The sequence below is a fragment of the Artemia sp. Qi Xiang Cuo genome, chromosome 14 (genome assembly GCF_049724085.1).
Source record: "Artemia sp. Qi Xiang Cuo chromosome 14, ASM4972408v1, whole genome shotgun sequence".
In the NCBI taxonomy this organism is placed as follows: domain Eukaryota; kingdom Metazoa; phylum Arthropoda; class Branchiopoda; order Anostraca; family Artemiidae; genus Artemia; species Artemia sp. Qi Xiang Cuo.
This window is the reverse complement of record NC_142807.1, coordinates 37,699,571-37,718,821: the sequence shown is the minus strand read 5'-3', so window position 1 is coordinate 37,718,821 and position 19,251 is coordinate 37,699,571. Positions and strand designations below refer to the sequence as shown.

Genomic DNA, 19,251 nt, shown 5'->3' with positions numbered 1-19,251 from the left:
AAATTAACTTTGAAAAATCATGAGAATGTAGCTGTGACAAGGTAAACCACGACATGTCACTACTGAAATATTCCAACTCTTGCATTTCACGACAGAAATCTAAAATGAACTATGAAAAATCATGTAGCTGTGACAAGGTAAACCACGACAATACACTACTGAAATATTCCAATTCTTACATTTTACGAAAGAAATTCAAAATGAACTTTGAAAAATTAAGAGAATGTAACTGTGACAAGGTAAAGCACAACAAAACACTACTGAAATATTCCAACTCTTGCATTTCAATGAAAGAAATTCAAAATGAACTATGAAAATCAACAGAATGTAACTGTGACAAGGTAAAGCACAACAACACACTACTGAAATATTCCAACTCTTGCATTTCACGACAGAAATTCAAAATGAACTTCGAAAAATCAAGAGAATGTAACTGTGACAAGGTAAAGCTGTGGATTTCCACCATTCAGGCTGGTGGACTAAGATCTCCATACAGAGCTAGTGGATTTCCACCATTCAGGCTGGTGGACTAAGACCCCAATACTGAGCTAGTGGATTTCCACCATTCAGGCTGGTGGACTAAGACCCCAATACTGAGCTAGTGTATTTCCACCGTTCAGGCTGGTGGACTTGGAGCCCAATTCTGAGCTAGTGGATTTCCACCATTCAGGCTGGTGGACTAAGACCCCAATACTGAGCTAGTGGATTTCCACCATTCAGGCTGGTGGACTAAGACCCCAATTTTCCAGCTCTTGCATTTTAAGACAGAAATTCAAAATGAATTTCGAAAAATCAAGAGAATGTAACTGTGACAAGGTAAAGCACAACAAGGCACTACTGAAATATTCCAACTCTTGCATTTCACGACAGAAATTCAAAATGAACTTTGAAAAATCATGAGAATGTAGCTGTGACAAGGTAAACCACGACATGACACTACTGAAATATTCCAACTCTTGCATTTCACGAAAGAAATTCAAAGTGAACTTTGAAAAATCAAGAAAATGTAACAGTGACAAGGTAAAGAACAACAAATCACTATTGAAATATTCCAACTCTTTCATTTCAATGAAAGAAATTCAAATTGAACTTTGAAAAATCAACAGAATGTTAATGTGACAAGGTAAAGCACAACAAAACACTACTGAAATATTCCAACTCTTGCATATCACGACAGAAATTCAAAATGAACTTCGAAAAATCAAGAGAATGTAACTGTGACAAGGTAAAGCACAACAAAACACTACTGAAATATTCCAACTCTTGCATTTCAATGAAAGAAATTAAAAATGAACTATGAAAATCAACAGAATGTAACTGTGACAACGTAAAGCACAACAAAACACTACTGAAATATTCCAACTCTTGCATTTCACGACTGAAATTCAAAATGAACTTCGAAAAATCAAGAGAATGTAATTGTGACAAGGTAAAGCACAACAAAACACTACTGAAATATTCCAACACTTGCATTTAAAGGAAAGAAATCAGAAATGAACATTTAAAAATCAATAGAATGTAACTGTGACAAGGTAAAGCACAACAAAACACTACTGAAATATTCCAACTCTTGCATTTTACGATAGAAATAAGAAATTCAAAATGAACTTTGAAAAATTAAGAGAATGTAACTGTGACAAGGTAAAGCACAACACAACCCTACTGAAATATTCCAACTCTTGCATTTTACGACAGAAATTCAAAATGAACGTATAAAAATAAATAGTATGTAACTGTGACAAGGTAAAGCACAACAAAACACTACTGAAATATTCCAACTATTGCATTTTACGACAGAAATTCAAAATGAACTTCGAAAAATCATGAGAATGTAACTGTGACAAGGTAAAGCACAAAAAAGTCACTACTGAAATATTCCAACTCTTGCATTTCACGACAGAAATTCAAAATGAACTTTGAAAAATCATGAGAATGTAGCTGTGACAAGGTAAACCAAGACAAGACACTACTGACATATTCCAATTCTTGCATTTCACGAAAAAATTTCAAAATGAAATTTGAAAAATTAAGATAATGTAACTGTGACAAGGTAAAGCACAACAAAACACTACTGAAATATTCCAACTCTTGCATTTCAATGAAAGAAATTCAAAATGAACTATGAAAATCAGTAGAATGTAACGGAGACAAGGTAAAGCACAGCAAAACACTACTGAAATATTCCAACTCTTGCATTTCAACGACAGAAATTCAAAATGAACTTAGAAAAATAAAGAGAATGTAACTGTGACAAGGTAAAGCACAACAAGTCACTACTGAAATATTCCAACTCTTGCATTTCAACGAAAGAAATCCAAAATGAACTTTGAAAAATCATGAGAATGTAGCTGTGACAAGGTAAACCACGACAAGACAATACTGAAATATTCCAATTCTAGCATTTCACGAAAGAAATTCAAAATGAACTTTGAAAAATTAAGAGAATGTAACTGTGACAAGGTAAAGCACAAAAAAACACTAGTGAAATATTCCAACTCTTGCATTTCAATGAAAGAAATTCAAAATGAACTATGAAAATCAACAGAATGTAACTGTGACAAGGTAAAGCACAACAAAACACTAGTGAAATATTCCAACTCTTGCATTTCATGACAGAAATTCAAAATGAACTTAAAAAAAATCAAGAGAATGTAACTGTGACAAGGTAAAGCACAACAAAACACTACTGAAATATTCCAACTCTTGCATTTCAACGAAAGAAATTCAAAATGAACTATGAAAATCAACAGAATGTAACTGTGACAAGGTAAAGCACAACAAAACACTACTGAAATATTCCAACTCTTGCATTTCACGACTGAAATCCAAAATAAACTTTGAAAAATCATGAGAATGTAACTCTAACAAGGTAAATCACAAAAAAACACTACAGAAATATTCCAACTCTTGCATTTCAACTAAAGAAATCCGAAATGAACTTTGAAAAATCAAGAGAATATAACTCTAACAGGGTAAAGCACAACAAAACACTACTGAAATATTCCAACTCTTGCATTTTACGATAGAAATAAGAAATTCAAAATGAACTTTGAAAAATTAAGAGAATGTAACTGTGACAAGGTAAAGCACAACAAAACACTACTGAAATATTCCAACTCTTGCATTTTACGACAGAAATTCAAAATGAACTTCGAAAAATCATGAGAATGTAACTGTGACAAGGTAAAGCACAACAAGACACTACTGAAATATTCCAACTCTTGCATTTTAAGAAAGAAATTCAAAATGAACTTCGAAAAATCAAGAGAATGTAACTGTGACAAGGTAAAGCACAACAAAACACTACTGAAATATTCCAACTCTTGCATTTCAATGAAAGAAATTCAAAATGAACTATGAAAATCAACAGAATGTAACTGTGACAAGGTAAACCACAACAAGACACTACTGAAATATTCCAATTCTTGCGTTTTACGAAAGAAATTCAAAATGAACTTTGAAAAATTAAGAGAATGTAACTGTGACAAGGTAAAGCACAACAAAACACTACTGAAATATTCCAACTCTTGCATTTCAATGAAAGAAATTCAAAATGAACTATGAAAATCAACAGAATGTAACTGTGACAAGGTAAAGCACAACAAAACACTACTGAAATAATCCAACTCTTGCATTTCATTAATGAAATTCAAAATGAACTTCTAAAAATAACGAGAATTTAACTGTGACAAGGTAGCAAAACCATACACTACTAAAAAATTCCCACAATTGCATCTCAATGAAAGAAATTAAAAATAAGACTTAGAAATCAGAAGAATGTAACTGTGACCAGGTAAAGCATAACAAAACCCTACTGAAATATACCAACTCTTGCATTTCATCAAAGAAATTCAAAATGAACTTTTTGAGTATTTTTAGTTTTCCCTCCAAAATTGACCCCCCACTTCTCCTGCCCCTCAGAAATGGAGGAACGAAGGGTCTTTTAGCTGTCCCCTTGAGGCAGATCCTGTTTATTTTCGATTCTGAGTATTTTGTTTTTCCCTCTAAAATTGAGCCCTCCCCTCCCTGCCTTCAGAAATGGGGGAACGAAGGGAACGTTAGATTTCCTCTTAGAATTATTTAAACTAAATACTTACCCCCGCCTCTCACAGAAAGTTCAGAAAGACGCAAAAGCCTTATTTATAGTCGACTCTCGTGGAACTCAAGCCCTATTTAACTCAACCCCCGTGCAACTGAACCCTCCATGTAACTGAACCACTGTATAACCGAAACCCCGTACAACTGAATCCCCGTGCTGCTGAACTCTCGTGCTACTGAAACCTTGTGCAAATCGACCCAATTTAACTAAACCCCCGTGTCACTGTCCCCCCTTTAACTGAACCCTCGTGCAACTCAACCATCTCCATCCAACCCATCTCCCTCAAAACACTTTTCAGCCGTTTCTTGTTAAATTTTTTTTTATTTCTAAAACTATTTTAAATTGACAATACTCTCCAAAACATCACTTGTGTATTATACATTACATAACCACCACATCTCCTCCATTTCGCAAATTCCATTACCCCTTTTTTTGCAAAGGTTAATCAAACATTTCCGATTTGTCGTTAGGCATTTTTCACAGACTGATGTTGTTTCAAATTTATAACAAATTAAATGAGTTAACAACTCCTTCGGGCTTACCTTAACTGCTAATCAGTTTAATGCTCTTTTTTCTCCACTGATACAATTTAATCACTAATTAAAATCATTCTCATTCCGATTAGTCAAAACATTAATTAATATTGTTCATTGTGTACGTAAATTAAGTTATAGGCAATACTGCTTTAGAGAAACTAGAATAGTGACATAATTTCATAATCCTTTTTTTCTCCACCTTCATACAATCCAATCACTAATTAGAATCATTCACACTCCTATTATTCAAAACATTAATTAATATCGTTCATTGTCTACGTAAATTAAGTTATAGGCAATACTGGTTTAGAGAAACTAGAATAGTGACATAATTTCACTTTATCAACCCTCAAATTCCATTATGTGAGGGAGCTCTGAATCTCTTTGAAAAGGTGTAGAGCTTCTATAGAATAACGTAGAAATTCCTAGGGGCGTTGGCAAATCCAGACGACACATACTACTGATGTGTGATCACTTTCCAGATATCAGAACGGTTCTTGCACAGGGATTGGCAGCCTCCAAAGTTTCTACAACCATCAGGGAGAGGTTTGGGATTAAGAAGGGGCAGCCCCATCCTATACAGAATAAATTCTACTTATTTTGGGTTTCAATGCTATTCTTTACTTTCATGATAACAGCATAGACCAGAAATATTCCTAGAAATCAAGAGGGATTATCAAGACTGTATTCAGGGAAGGACTTAGGAGGTTTGACTCTCCTCCCAGAAACGTTTGTCCCACTTGTAAAAATGTAATAAAAATGCATGAAAACACATTTTTGATGCTATTTAAAAGTTTTCTGTACCCCCCCCCCCCCAGAAAAAATACCCTCAAACAAAAGTCCTGGATACAACCCAAGGGATTATATATCAATTTCTGCCTCCACCCCTCCCCCTTAGAATAAATTCTGTATTTATCTGAAGTTAAGATGTTTTGGCATTAAAATGCACCCTCTGAGGCATCTGTATCCTTCCCTAACTACAAAACAATCAAAGAGCCCTAATGTAGAGGTTTCAAGCTCTTATCTGCAAATATTTAGAATTGCGTATTTTTTAGCTTCCAGCTGCAGAGGAAGTAATGCCACATGGTGGTGCATTTGTCAGTGAAAAGTCATGTGGTCCAAACAAGATAAATTGCTAATGTGGACATTTATCTTAATGCTAGATTTGACTCAGTTGATTCAAAAGATTTTTGATGAAATTATGTTTAGTGATGCATAATTGTGTATCAAGTACTATAAAAGAGAGGAGGTGGGTCATTTTGACAGCTGGAGGGGGGGTGCCAGATATCTAAAAGAGCACATTTCAATGCCCAAATTGTTTAATTCTCCATGAACCTTCAGATAAATGTAGGAAAGGGTATAGGGGGCGAAAAGGAGTTAATCTCTTATCTCCCTTCATTTAGACTAAGCCTGAATAAGGGTGATACATGGAGATGTCTACCTTTTTATTACAGAAAACGTTTCTAATATTTATTTTAATGCTTCATTTAACTAAGCTGATTTGCCTCATATTTCATAAAAATTATATGAAGTGATGTGTACGTACACATCAGCTATATGAAGGAGCTGCAAGGGACAGGTGCCTCAAAGAGTGCATTATAGTGCCCAAGTGTTCTAATGCTCATTGAACCTTCATATAAATACAAAATGAGTTTTAGAAAGGGAGAAGGTAGAAATTGATATCTAATCACTCTTGATTCCCAGGGATATTTTTGACCTACACCTTTATTATTAGTACTGGGGGTGGGGGTAATAGATTCACTCTCATTGCTACAGTCTTCTTTCTATTTACATGCCTACCAGCACAGAGGGAGAAAAGGCAAGGCAGGGCAGGGCATCATGGGCCTTGCCATTAAAAGAACTGCTAAAGCACAAGGGCCATTTAACTAGAATAAGAAACTTTTCTAAAACATGGTAGCTGCTAACAGCTCATTTGGTAGCAACTGGTTGAAAAGTAGGCCAAATCTTACAAAAGGCACTGGAACTATCAATTTCCAATTGAATGAATTTATTCAAGGTTTATATAACCACCCTTCTCATAAAGAATTTATATCTTAACAATGAGCCACTTGCATAGCTTACAGCCCTTGCCCTGGAGGCTGGAATGGGGCTTGTCAAACATGGAGGCATGGTTATTTGATCTTTCAACTGTTTTGAAAACAATGGCTATCTTAAAAATTTTGATCAGATACATTTAGAGAAAAAACGGCGTGGGGTGGCTTGTTGCCCTCCAATCATGATTGACTCTTAAAAAGGGCACTAGAAAGTTTAATTTCCAATGAAATGAACCCTCTCTGAAGTTTATAAAACCACCCACCCTTCCATGTGAAGTGCTTCTGGGAAGAAAATAAATATGGCTCTTTACTATAGACGATGCTATAGCATTGCCTCTGACTTAAACAAGTGAGTAGAACTTTTGATTTCCCTTCTAATGAGCATCTAAAATTAACCAGGGGGAGGGGTAATTTTCTGCAGAGAAAATTTCAGGGGGGGGGACAAAATGCGTAAACCCAATAATTTAAACTCAAAATGACCAGAAATTACTATTAAGTAATAAATAAAATCAAAACAAATAAAAATTAAAATATCATAGAAAATATAGAGATAACAGGGTCAAATGTATATGAATAAAAAAAATCCTAAAACGAGTAAAAATTAAGCTCAATATTAATCTCGAATTTAAAACAAACAAAATTACTACAAACAGGAGTTTAGCTATTGCCCTTTCCCCCTTCCCTAACTGTAAAAGCCTAAAGCTCGTTGCATCATTTGTATTTTATTGAAACCTATATGTATCTTGAACACTAGGCTTTTGTTTTTGAAAACATCAAAAACAAATAAATATAAGATTACTATAATAATCAAGATGACTAGAAAGAACAAATGAAAATAAACTGAATATTTCATACATAGTGATAACAATTCCTGAAAACTCAGCAATTCAAAAAAAATTTTGCACTGTAATTTCGGTTTGTATTTTTCTACGTTATAAATATAAAAGAAAATATCTGTAATACAGGCCTATTTTGTTTTCAGTAAAGCATAAATGATGCCACAAGCATTAGACTTTTATGAATAGGGAAGGGGAAAAGGGCAGTAGCCAAAATCCTTTTAGTAGTAAATTCTTGTGCATTTTAAGTTTGACTTTACAAATTTATTTATGCTGGTCTTAAGTTTAATATGGGTCTTTACTTTTCTTTGAAAAACTTCTTTTTTGGAAAGTTTCTTTAAATAATTTCTGTTTGTTTTTGATTACCAAAGTTTCCTGATTGGTTAATATAATGAATATTTCTCCAGTTTTTCATGTTTCTGGAGTAAGAATTAAAATATCCAGTTCTTATTTAATAGTTCTAACTTGTGGCTTTTGATTTATTTAATTCCCTTAAAGTTTCAACTAAATGCCATTAGCTGTTCCTGGGATATTTCAGATACATCCTTGTGACAACCAAGATGCATATAGTATATTTTGATTGAATATTCTGACCTTTAGCTGCTCCTAAGATATTGCAGATATGCCCTTTTGATACTCTGGATGCACACATTGTCTTTTGATTTAATTTAACATCCCCTTCAGCATTCTGAAGGTTCAAGGATTGTTCAACATGCCCTGAAAGTTTCAACTTAATGCCCTAGGCTACTCCTGAGTAATTGCTAATGTACCCTTTTGACAATCAGCATGCACATAGTGCATTTTGATTTTGTCAAACATCCCTTAACATTCCCTGAAAGTAGTCACAAATGTGGTACCACTTGTAAGCAGTTGCAGTCAAAGTGGCAAAAGATTGGATGCATTTGAAAGAAAATGAGTGTAGGGGGGGGGGAGCTGGTTCCCCTCCAATCACTTTTAACTCTTAAAAAGGGCACTAGAACTTTCAATTTGCAATTGAATGAGCCCCCTCAAAAGTTTATACAACCACTTTGTGTAGGGTGAAGTAACAGAACTTTTTGTCACCCAAAATCCGTAACCGGGGACACAAATTTTCAGGTTACTTGAGCAGGCTTCAAAACTGTTGATTAGAAACGGTCGTGCATTAGACTGAGGATAGTCTGTATTCGTCCCCACCCTCGCCTCTGGGTCAATATGCCGTGAAACTTGAAGAAGAAAATATTCTTCAGTTTCTGAGGACACACGTGTATTCAAGGTGCCCAACTGAAGTTTAGGATTTTGAAGTGAGTAACCAACAAACGTATTTTTTTTTATTATTTTTTTTAATTTTGAACATACACACGAATTTTTGCATTCAGTCTGTTCTAAATTAATTCCTTTTCTTGTTGGCATGCATAGAATAGGCTGTATGTGCTTCTTTACTTCAATTTTTTACCTAGATTAGCAAGGGACCAAAACAGGTTACTAGAGGACAAATTGTTTGATGGCTTCTATTTAGTTTCTCGCACCCGGACAGACGAAATTTCAACTGTCTCGGTACTCAATTATCACGGAAATTACCAGGAAAACTACAGCTTTTCATTTTACAGGGACAATCACAGTAAAAATTTTGTCCCCCTTATGGCTTGAATGACCAAAGAGACAGAATAAAGATATCAGGGCCGAAACTTTCTAACAACATACTTTTTAAAGGTGAACCATCTAAGAGACGAATTGTTTAAAAAAGGGACTAATTTTGCAGTTGTTTTCGTCCCCCAGTATAAACCAGAAATTTATTTTTGTTTTTTTTTCTAGAATGCCACCTCCAAGACACATGAAGCGCCTTCAGCCTCAGCTGGCTCTTTTGGAGCAGAGAAAGAAGAAGAAGAAAGAAAACCATGACAGTGACTGAAAATTTGACTTTCTCACAACTCTTATTTTTTTTAAAACAATAAAAAACTTTAGCTTAAAGAGCGAGGCATTGAGGAGGAGACAGCCCCTTTCATATACGGAATAATTTCTGTTCGTTCTAAGTTTTAATGTCGCTCCTTACTTTCAGTTTAAAAAACTTGTTTTTTTATTTAATCTGGAAAAGGCGCTTTCCAAGTACATCCTTGGTGAGCTGGGCTTTAAGGCCCTTGGCAAAAAGTACGGGATACCACATATGACACTTGTTTATGCGTACAAACAACGTAAGTCAAACAAAGGAACTGATGATACTCCAAAGAGTTCTGCTTTGGGGCCATCATATTTCAATGCTGCTGAAGAGAAAGCTATTGTCGAATTTGTATTTGACTGTCAGAAGAAAGGATTTCCACTAGTACGCCACCTAATTGAAACAGTTGAGCTATGTTTGAAACGTGCAGGGAGAAAGATACGTGGGAAGAAACTGACATTTTCTTGGTACTACAAGTTCCTGAAAAGAAACCCTGAGGTGACAACCTGTGTCCCAGAAACCATAAATGGCAGACAGTCCAAGGTCACTGAAGCCAAGATTTGGGGATGGTTCCAGAACCACAAAAATTATCTCAAAGAAAAGGGGTACCCAAAGATGGATCAGCTAGATCCAAGACAAATTTGGAACTGTGGCAAGACAAATTTCCTTTTCCTCCCTAGGGGGAAGGTTGTTCTTCTTGAGAGAGGGAGCAAGCAAGTAGTACAAAACACAAGAGGTGATGAGAAAACCTGCATAACAATCATGATGTGTGTGAATGCTGCAGGAGACAGTTGCAGACCGTTTGTTGTTTATTTGTACAAATCTGGAAGAGTTCATCCTGATGTTGAAAGAGATTGCCCTAAAACGTCTATCAGTCCGCATCCGAGTCGTGATGGACGAGGGCTGAAAACATGTATGAATTTGTCAAGCCGGTGCTGCTGGAAAAGGTAGAGGAGTTGTCTGTACCTTCTCCCGTTTTCCTCTTTTTGGATGGTCATGCTTCTTATCTGTCACTTAGCCTGAGCCAACTTTGTGCAGAAAAAGGGATTGAGCTAGTCTTCTTGACACCAAACAGCACCTCCATTCTTCAACCTCTAGATGTCATTGTGTTTAAGCCTCTGAAGTCACGATGGTAGGAATTCTTTTGTAAGAAAAGAAATCAAGCAAAGCTGGATGGCCAGGAATTTAAAGTAACAAAAAGGAAATTCACCAGCCTTTTTGGCAAATTCATTGACCCAAAAATGACAAAAGAATTACTGAAAAAGTCATTCAAAGCTCGTGGACTCTTCCCATGGAATGCTGACAACATGCACTACAAGAAGCTTGTCAAACAACAAAATGACAAAGAAGACTTTCTGGCAACCAAAGACAGCTATTCAGTTGTGGTAAACAAATCACTGGAAAATTTCATCAATGCTGAAACCTTGCAATGCTTTTATTCTGCCTATCCCAGCCCGCTCAAAACAGTAGAGGAAGCATCAAAGGGTCTTTATGCTTATTGGAGGTCTCTGAGGTACCCTGGAGACAAAAATGCTGTGTGTTGGCACACTCCAACGAAAACTGACCCATAAGTAAGATTTTTGCTCACCCCATCACCTAGTTGGGTAGCAGATGCTGCAGAGCCCCAAAAGACTGTCCAAAGAAGGTTCTTTCAACATCTGTCAAACAAGTTGTATGGGCAAGAAAAGAGCACTGGCACAAAGAAGGATATAAAAAAGCAAACTGTCAAGTCAAAGAAAAAAGATTCCTCAGAAGTACCTGAACTGTCAACATCAGTTGGACCTCAACATCAGTGAGGACACAGAGACAGTAGAAGAAGGAGTACTCCTGGATCGTTACTATGCTGTCTGTTTCAGTGCAAAGAAAAAAGATGTCCCATGGTTCATCAGCCAAGTCTTGGACTTTCCAGACAAGAACATATGCCAGCTAAAATTTTTGAAATGGTGTTCCTTCCCACAATTTACAATGAAGTGGCCAAACAAAGTGATGTATCCAACATTCTGGGGAGCAGGATTTTTGCAGGACCTCTGAAATTATCTGGCACTGCTCCTTTCATGCTTGCTGATGGGCCTGAAGTTTCCAAGAAGTATTCCAAATTTGCCCAGCCCGCGGACATTTAAAGATAATTTTTTAACGTGCGTTTTTATCCCGTGTTTTTATCTAGTCGATCAATAAGAAAAGTTTTTTACATATTTTGTATTTAACTGAAGAAAAAAAACATTCGAAAATAAGTTTGGAGTATTTTTTTAGTTTCTGGGACAGAATCAACATTCCAATCAATTTGTCCTGGCAGGGTACGTTTCAATCCATTTCGTCCTGGGACAAACATGGTTACCTAGGGGACGAAAATCCAGTTACCCAAAGGCAGGGGCCCAAAAGAAAGGTTATTTTTGCAATTTTTCGGCTAAAAGTGTGAATAATATCGCTCAGACTCTTTATCTGGGAGAGTATGCTGCATAAACCAGCAGAACCTTACTCTGGCATCAACCAGGATAAGTATGAAAATCGTTTCCTTAAAATGAGAAGTGGTGTAAGCAAAAAACTGTTCATTTTCCAAAAATGAGATGAATGTTTGGTTACTTTACCCTATACAAAGTGCCTCTGGGAAAAACGAATAATGAATAAATAATAATACCTCTGATATGCAGGATATTTCTTTCCAGTCCTAGAGTTAAAAGGTTGTTTTATTTTTTTGTTGGCCGGTTGCATACCCTCTAAAATTTTTTGCATATCCCCAAGGGGTATGCATACCCCAGTTTGAAAACCACTTCTATAGGAAACACTATAGTGTTGCTTCTGATATGCAGGATATTCTAGTAATATGGTTATCATGTTTTCTTCCATTATTATCCATGTTTTAAAATCATTTCAAATATTAGGCAGTTTCGGTGAATTATGTGCTAATCACATAGAGATGATTTACAGATTGAGAAGATACCATAGGTGATTTAATACAGGAGCTCTAATGTAGCCTATGACTAGATTGATGTAAGGACAAAATACACTCTTAAGGCTATGCATGGGACCCTCAGGAACATGGAGTATATTTGCAAGTGAATTGATTAGTATATTTGGAAAGAGCATTAAAAAAAAGGAATCAGGTAGTGGGTTCATCTTGTCTCTATTTCAGCTATGGAATCTTACAGGCTAAGCTATTTATTTAGGCCTACCAAAACATGTTGTATTCCATTATTGTGGTTTTGTACATGTCCAAGGGCTATATGGAACCATCAGGGGAAGGGGGGGGGTGCATTATCAGAAATGTAAATATAATAGGGTAGGCTATTTTAAAAAGGTCATAAAATAAAAAAATCTAAGCGTACTGCTTTAAGATATTTCCTTCTAAAGATTCCCTAATCTAGAACCATACCTGTTTTTCATCTTAGTTCTGACATGAAAAACATATGCAAAGGAACAATATGTCACCATAGGCCATAGTTTGAAACAACAAGGAACTTGTAATGGTTGCAATTAGTATATTGGAATTATTATCAAATGGTGTTCATTGAGTAGCATACTCAATAAAATTCTAGACATGATATCTTTTTGCTATCTTTGAAAGGGGTAGGTTGGGAAAATGAAACTTTCAGTAATGAGTCCAGGCCCAAAACCATACTCTGGGAAGGTATTGCCAAGCTACAATGTTGCCTTTTTTCTGATTTCTAAGTCTAGAAATTTGCCTACTTGAGAGGTCTATTGGAATTTTGACAAAACAATGTTATACCTTAATTTTCAGTTTCTTTTTCTCTGATTTTAATAATTAAAATGTAATTCCTGTGATTTGAGTAGTTTTAAGCCATATCAATGATATTTTTTTCTTAATTTAGGATAGGTATTTACAAATCTTTGAAATTTCATAAACTGAAATTGAGCAAAGTTTAAGCTGAAAATACTTTTCTTGTAGGCCTACTTCATTTAAGCAGAATATCTGGTAAATATTCAGCAGTTCAAATTATTGACCTACAAATAAAGTAAATGTACCATTAGATGCCATTTTTTATGCTCTTTCTGAACATAATAATTGTTTTTCTTACAAAATCAATTTTAAGCCCTTTTAGGACCCTTGAAAATAATAATTTCTTTCTATATTTTTGGACAAAAAACAGGTTTTAACATTTATTTTAAGCTTACTATTTCATTATAAATCCATTTTGTAAAAGTTGTATAATTCACAAACATTGATTTGTCAAGATTAAGTTGAAAAAAAAAATTCAAACAAATCCACCATGTTGTAGGAGCTCTTTCAAAAACGAAAGAGCTCCTAATTTTTAAGGCATGTAATATGAGGGCTCATCCTCATTTCGTCTTCAAAGGAGAGGTAATAACGCAAGTTGATACACTGCGCCTACTTGGAGTTAATTTCTCTTTGGATCTCTCATGGACTGAGTATCTCAGTAAAATTAGATCCTCTTGCAACAAGAAATTATGAGTTATCCTAAGATGCAAAAGTCTTCTCCCTGATAATTCTATTCTGCCAATTTTCAACTTGTGCATCAGACCTGTCATGGAATATACATGTCCTCTCTTTTCTAGTGCACTAAAAAGCCACATTGCTCCACTCCAGCATATTCAAAATAGAGCAGTGCGTGCAGCAACCTCTGGCAGCAAAAAAGCTACAACCCCACAGCTGATCCAGGAACGTTTTGATGTGGCATCCATGTTGGTTTTCTATAAGTACTTGCATAACCCTCCATTGGAGGAGCTATTGAAGCTTGTTCCTCATTTGTCAGGACTACCTTGAGCAGGGTACTCCCCACCAAGAATATCTGAAAACAAGTTTTGCCTGGCAATTGGTTGCCACATGGAATAGATTGCCAGCAGAGGTAATCCTAAAAAATCCTTCCCTTGATGCGTTCAAGAGAAGGTATAATGTACCTCAGTGTTAGAAAATGAGGTAACTACCAGGACCAGCAGCAAATCATCATTTGAGATGGAACTGTGAAGCCTGTAATTAAAAAAAAATGTTTTCTTCTTATTCTTTTAAGCCACTTGAAAACTGCTGTTTCACCTATATGTCAAAAAATATTAAAGCCAACAGAAGAAACATGGCAGATGGAAAAAAGGAGAAATTGTTGTGAAATTTTATCCAACTTATTTGTGACAAATCAATGCTTGTGGATTATATAACTTTCAAAAAATAGATTATATAATGAAATAGTAAGTTTGAGACCAATGCTCTTTACTTTTTTATGCCAAAAAAAATAGAAAGAAACTATCATTTTCAAGGGTCCAAAAAAGGCTTTAAACTGAATTTGCAAGAAAAGTTATTATTATATTTAGAAATAGCATGTAAATGCTATCTAGTGGTATGTTCACTTCATTTGTAGGTCAATAATTTGAACTGCTCAATATTTACCAAATGCCATCAAAGAAAATGTCATTTGGTGCCTTTTTTATGCTCAATCATAATTCAATAATTGCTTCTGGGGCTAGTTGCATCTTGAGCCCTTAAAGGGACCCCAAAGGTATTTCATTTTTGCAACCACACAAAGAAGTTATCAACACTAGTTAAGTTATTGAAAAGTGGTTAAAAACATATCAACAGTTAATAAATAAGTTGTTCAAGAGTAATATATTCCAAAAATACAAGTTTCAAGTTTTTCAAATACTGTAGACAAAAATAGCACTGAATTTTGCAATTCAAAACTTTACTGTTGGCAATTCAGGGTATATATTTGTACATTAGGGGCATGGGGTGGGCAAATTTCATGGCAACTTTGCAATGGACCATATAATTTAGCTAGGATAAAAGTGAAAACATCATTTGATGTTTTTTTATGCTCTTTCATAATTCATATAAAATACCTTTGGGGCCTCTTTAAGGGCTCAAGTTGCAATTAGCCCCAGAAGTGATTATTGAAGTATGAAAGAGCATAATAAAAAGGCATCAAATGAAATTTTCATTTTCATCTTAGCTAAATTATAGTGCCACCAGAAATGGGTTAGGTTAGGAAAATAGGTATATTTCTATGTGGCACTATAATTTAGCAAGGATGTAAGTAAAGACATCATTTGATACCTTTTTTTATGCTCTTTCATAATACAATAATTGCTTCTGTTGCAAATTGCATCTTGAGCCCTTAAAGGGGCCCCAAAGGTATTTCATTTTTGTAACCACACAAAGAAGTTATAACCTAAACTAACCTAACCTGCAAAATACTTGATTTTTTATTCAAACCATTTTCCTACTGTTTCAAGTTTTGAAATGCCATCAACAAAAATAGCATTGAATTTTGCAATTCAAAACTTTGCTGTCAACAATTCAGGGTATATATTTGCACATTAGGGCAATGGAGAGGGGTAGCTACTACTACTACTAACGACTCACCACAGCACCAATCCACCTGAGGTCAACACAGCTATGCATGCTCCTCCTCTGTCTCAATCTATTCAAAGTCTCCCTTTTCATACCCTGCCAGAAAGTTCCCATTTCCTTTAAATCTTTCTTCATGACATCCTCCCACCCTAGATGAGGACAACCTGCTTTCTGTTTAGCCCTGGACAGTTGGCCAAAAAAAAAAAATCTTTGGCAATCTGTCATCCTTTATCTGCACAATGTGCCTTAGCCACCTCAACCTATCTTTCATTATAGCCCTGGAGAGCAGTATTTACCTAGGATGAAAGTGAAAACATAATTTGATGTTTTTGTATGCTCTCATAATTTAGCTAGGTTGAAAGTGAAAAGATCATTTGATGCTTTTTTATGCTCTGTCATAACTCATATAAAATGCCTTCAGGGCCTCTTTAAGGGCTCAAAATGCAATTTGCAACAGAACCAATTATTGTATAATGGAAGAGCATGAAAAAGGCATCAAATGATGTTTTCACTTTCATCTTAGCTGAATTATAGTGTCACCTAGAAATTTACCAGAAAATGAAACTTTCAGAGAAGGGTCTACAGACTAAAGCATGTTCAGGGAAAGTATTTTGAAGTAGGCTACCTACCTCTACTCCTTCCTCTAAAGGGCAGTGACCTTTTATGATCTTTAAAATTCTTTGTGTTATCATAGTGAAACTTTGCAAAACAGATATTATGCTTACACAATGTAAAAGAAAACTGTTTTTGGCTTCACAACTTTGCTCAATCCCAATTTATGAGGTTTCATAAATCTGCAAATATATTTCCTAAATTTAGAAAAAAAAACATTTATATGGCTTAATATTCTACTCAAATGACAGGAATTGCATTTTCAGAACTAAAACCATAGAAAAAGAAACTGATAACTGAAAATTGAGGGAAAATGTTGTTTTTCCAAATAAGGTTCAAACCTTGGATGTGAAGGAAGATTTGTTTTGTGAGGAGGAATTAGCAACAGTACTAAAAGGACTAAAAAATAATAAGGCTCCATGTGCTGATAAGGTGGTAAATCAGTTTCTTAAATATGGTGGCTCTGAGGTTAGAAATAAGTTACTGAAGATTATTTATTAATACCAAGATACGGTAAGCTTTAACAAGCTTGTCGCACCTAACAATTTTAGGAAAACCTTAATTAAGCCACTTTATAAGAAAGATGATAAAAGTGAATGTGGTAATTATTGAGGGATTAGTCTGGTCTCTGTAGGTAGTAAGTTACTTAGTAATATGATACTTTTTAGACTGAGAGATGCCACAGACAAAGTTTTAAGAGAAGAACAGTGCAGTTTTAGAAAAGATAGAGGATGTGTTGACCAAATTTTTACTCTTAGGTTAATAATTGAGAAGTGCCTGAGTTGTCAAACCCCTATGGTCCTTAGTTTTATAGATTATGAGCAAGCAGTTGATTCTGTTGATAGAAGAGCTATAGTAAAGGTTTTATCCTTGCATGGTATACCAGACAAATACATTAAAGTGATTAGTGCTATGTACAAGAATAACACTGCTGTGGTTAAGGTAGGAAATGAGATTAGCAGCTGGTTTTGTATTAAATCAGGAGTTAAGCAGGGTTGTGTTTTATCCCCCTTTGGATTATTTTGATGAACTTTGTCTTAAGGAGCACAGGAAAGGCAATGGGAGGCCACAGAATCAAATGGGGAGGAAAAAGTCTCCTGGACTTAGATTATGCTGATGATTTAAAAATCCTAGATAAAAGTGTGAGCAAGAGGTTTTAGAGGTTTTGCGTGTTCAGGGTGCTAGAATAGGTTTGAAAATTAATATTAAGAAGACTAAGTCACTAAGGCTAGGAATAAGTGAAGATGAAAAGGTGACATTGGGTAATGAAAAGATTGATCAGGTGGGCAGCTTCACTTACCTTGGTAGTATTATTAGTAAAGATGGTGGGAACAGCGAAGATGTTTAAAGTAGAATAGCCAAGGCTCAGGGTGTTTTTTCAAAGTTAAAAAAAAAAAATGGAAGAATAAGAAGATAAGTCTGCAAACCAAGAATAGAATATTAGAAGCTACAGTGATGACAGTGGTCAAATATGGCTCTGAAGCATGGATGCTCCAAAAAGCAGATGAAGATTTGCTAAATTTTTTCCAGAGAAATTGCTCAAGAATTGTTCTGGGTACCTGGCTGCCTGACCGTATTTCAAACAATAGGCTATATGAAAAATGTGGTTCAATACTGCTCTCTAGGGCTATACTGAAAGAAAGGTTGAGGTGGCTAGGGCACATTGTGTGGGTGAAGGATTACAGATTGTTCTTTTCAGCCAACCTTCTAGGGCTAAACAGAAAGCAGGTCATCCTTGTCTGGGGTGGGAGGACGTCATGAAGAAAGATTTAAAGGAAATGGGAACTTTGCAGGCTGGTGTAAAAAGGGAGGCTTTGAAAAGATTGGGGTGGAGCAGGAGCATGCATAGCTGTGTTGGCCTCAGACAGCTTAGTGCTGTGGTGAGTTGTTAGTAGTAGTAGGGTAAGACACCCAGTAGTCGGCCACCTGCCTATTCTTGGACAGAATGTAACTAACGGGGAACCTACCTCTAGGCTAATGTGCTTAGAAAGCTTTTATGCACAGCTGGTTTCCCTGGTCACTAAGCAGTCCATACAGATATCTAATACAAATTTAATACAAACAAACAATTTAATACAAACAAACAAGGTAGGTTCCCTGTTAGTTACATTCTGTCTGAGAATAGGCAGGTGGCTGACTACAGAGTGTCTTACCCTAGTAGTACTAATAGGTTCAATTTCAATGGACTCTCAAGTAGGCAAATTTCTAAGACTTAGAAATCAGTAGAGGGTTAGCATGGAAGCTTGGCAAGCCCTTTCCAGAGTAGCCTGTTTTTGGCCCTGGACTCATTACAGAAAGTTTTATTTCACTAGCCTAACCCCATTGCAATATATTAAAAAGGAGCTATAGTAGTATTTTACCAAAGAAAATCCCTAGATTTATCCTCTTGAGCAGCCTTACTGTGACCAAAAGTAAAAATAATTAGTAGCCTACATGGTAAAACTTTACTGAAATTTGACTGATCCTACACCTAAATATTACAGGCAACCAAATATATATATATAATCTACTTTTTAGGCGCTACCATTAAAGAATAGTCCAGAGAGGGATTCCGGCAATTTTTTATTTCATTTAACCACCTAGATGTTTTTATTCAATGATAAAAACGATTCTATTTAAGAGCCATCTAACAAGCCGTAAAACTAAGGTGCTGATAGCGCAAATACACCTTAGGCCAAGGACACATGGATCTTACTTTAGGGGGGTTTTTGCGACTTGGAACGCGGATCCGGAACCACTTTCCATGTCTTTCCGGCGATAATAGCTTAGTTTTGTTAATAGTTTTGATAACAGCTATAAGTTTAGTTTTTGAAACGTGCGATAGAGCGAGAAAGTGCTTCCATGAATCTTGCGAAAAAAAACCTTTTTTTGCTGACTGATTGACTT

The 19,251-nt window shown here is 35.6% G+C and overlaps 1 long non-coding RNA gene across 1 annotated transcript in view; it reads right to left on the bottom strand.

The window, feature by feature from the left end:
• The window catches only part of LOC148944430 (uncharacterized), a 29,116-nt gene extending 10,161 nt beyond the window's left edge, over positions 1 to 18,955 (bottom strand). The window contains exon 1 of the long non-coding RNA XR_016142797.1: positions 18,890 to 18,955. This is a non-coding gene — a long non-coding RNA (uncharacterized LOC148944430). The remainder of the gene's footprint in view (positions 1 to 18,889) is intronic.
• Positions 18,956 to 19,251: the final 296 nt, after the last annotated feature.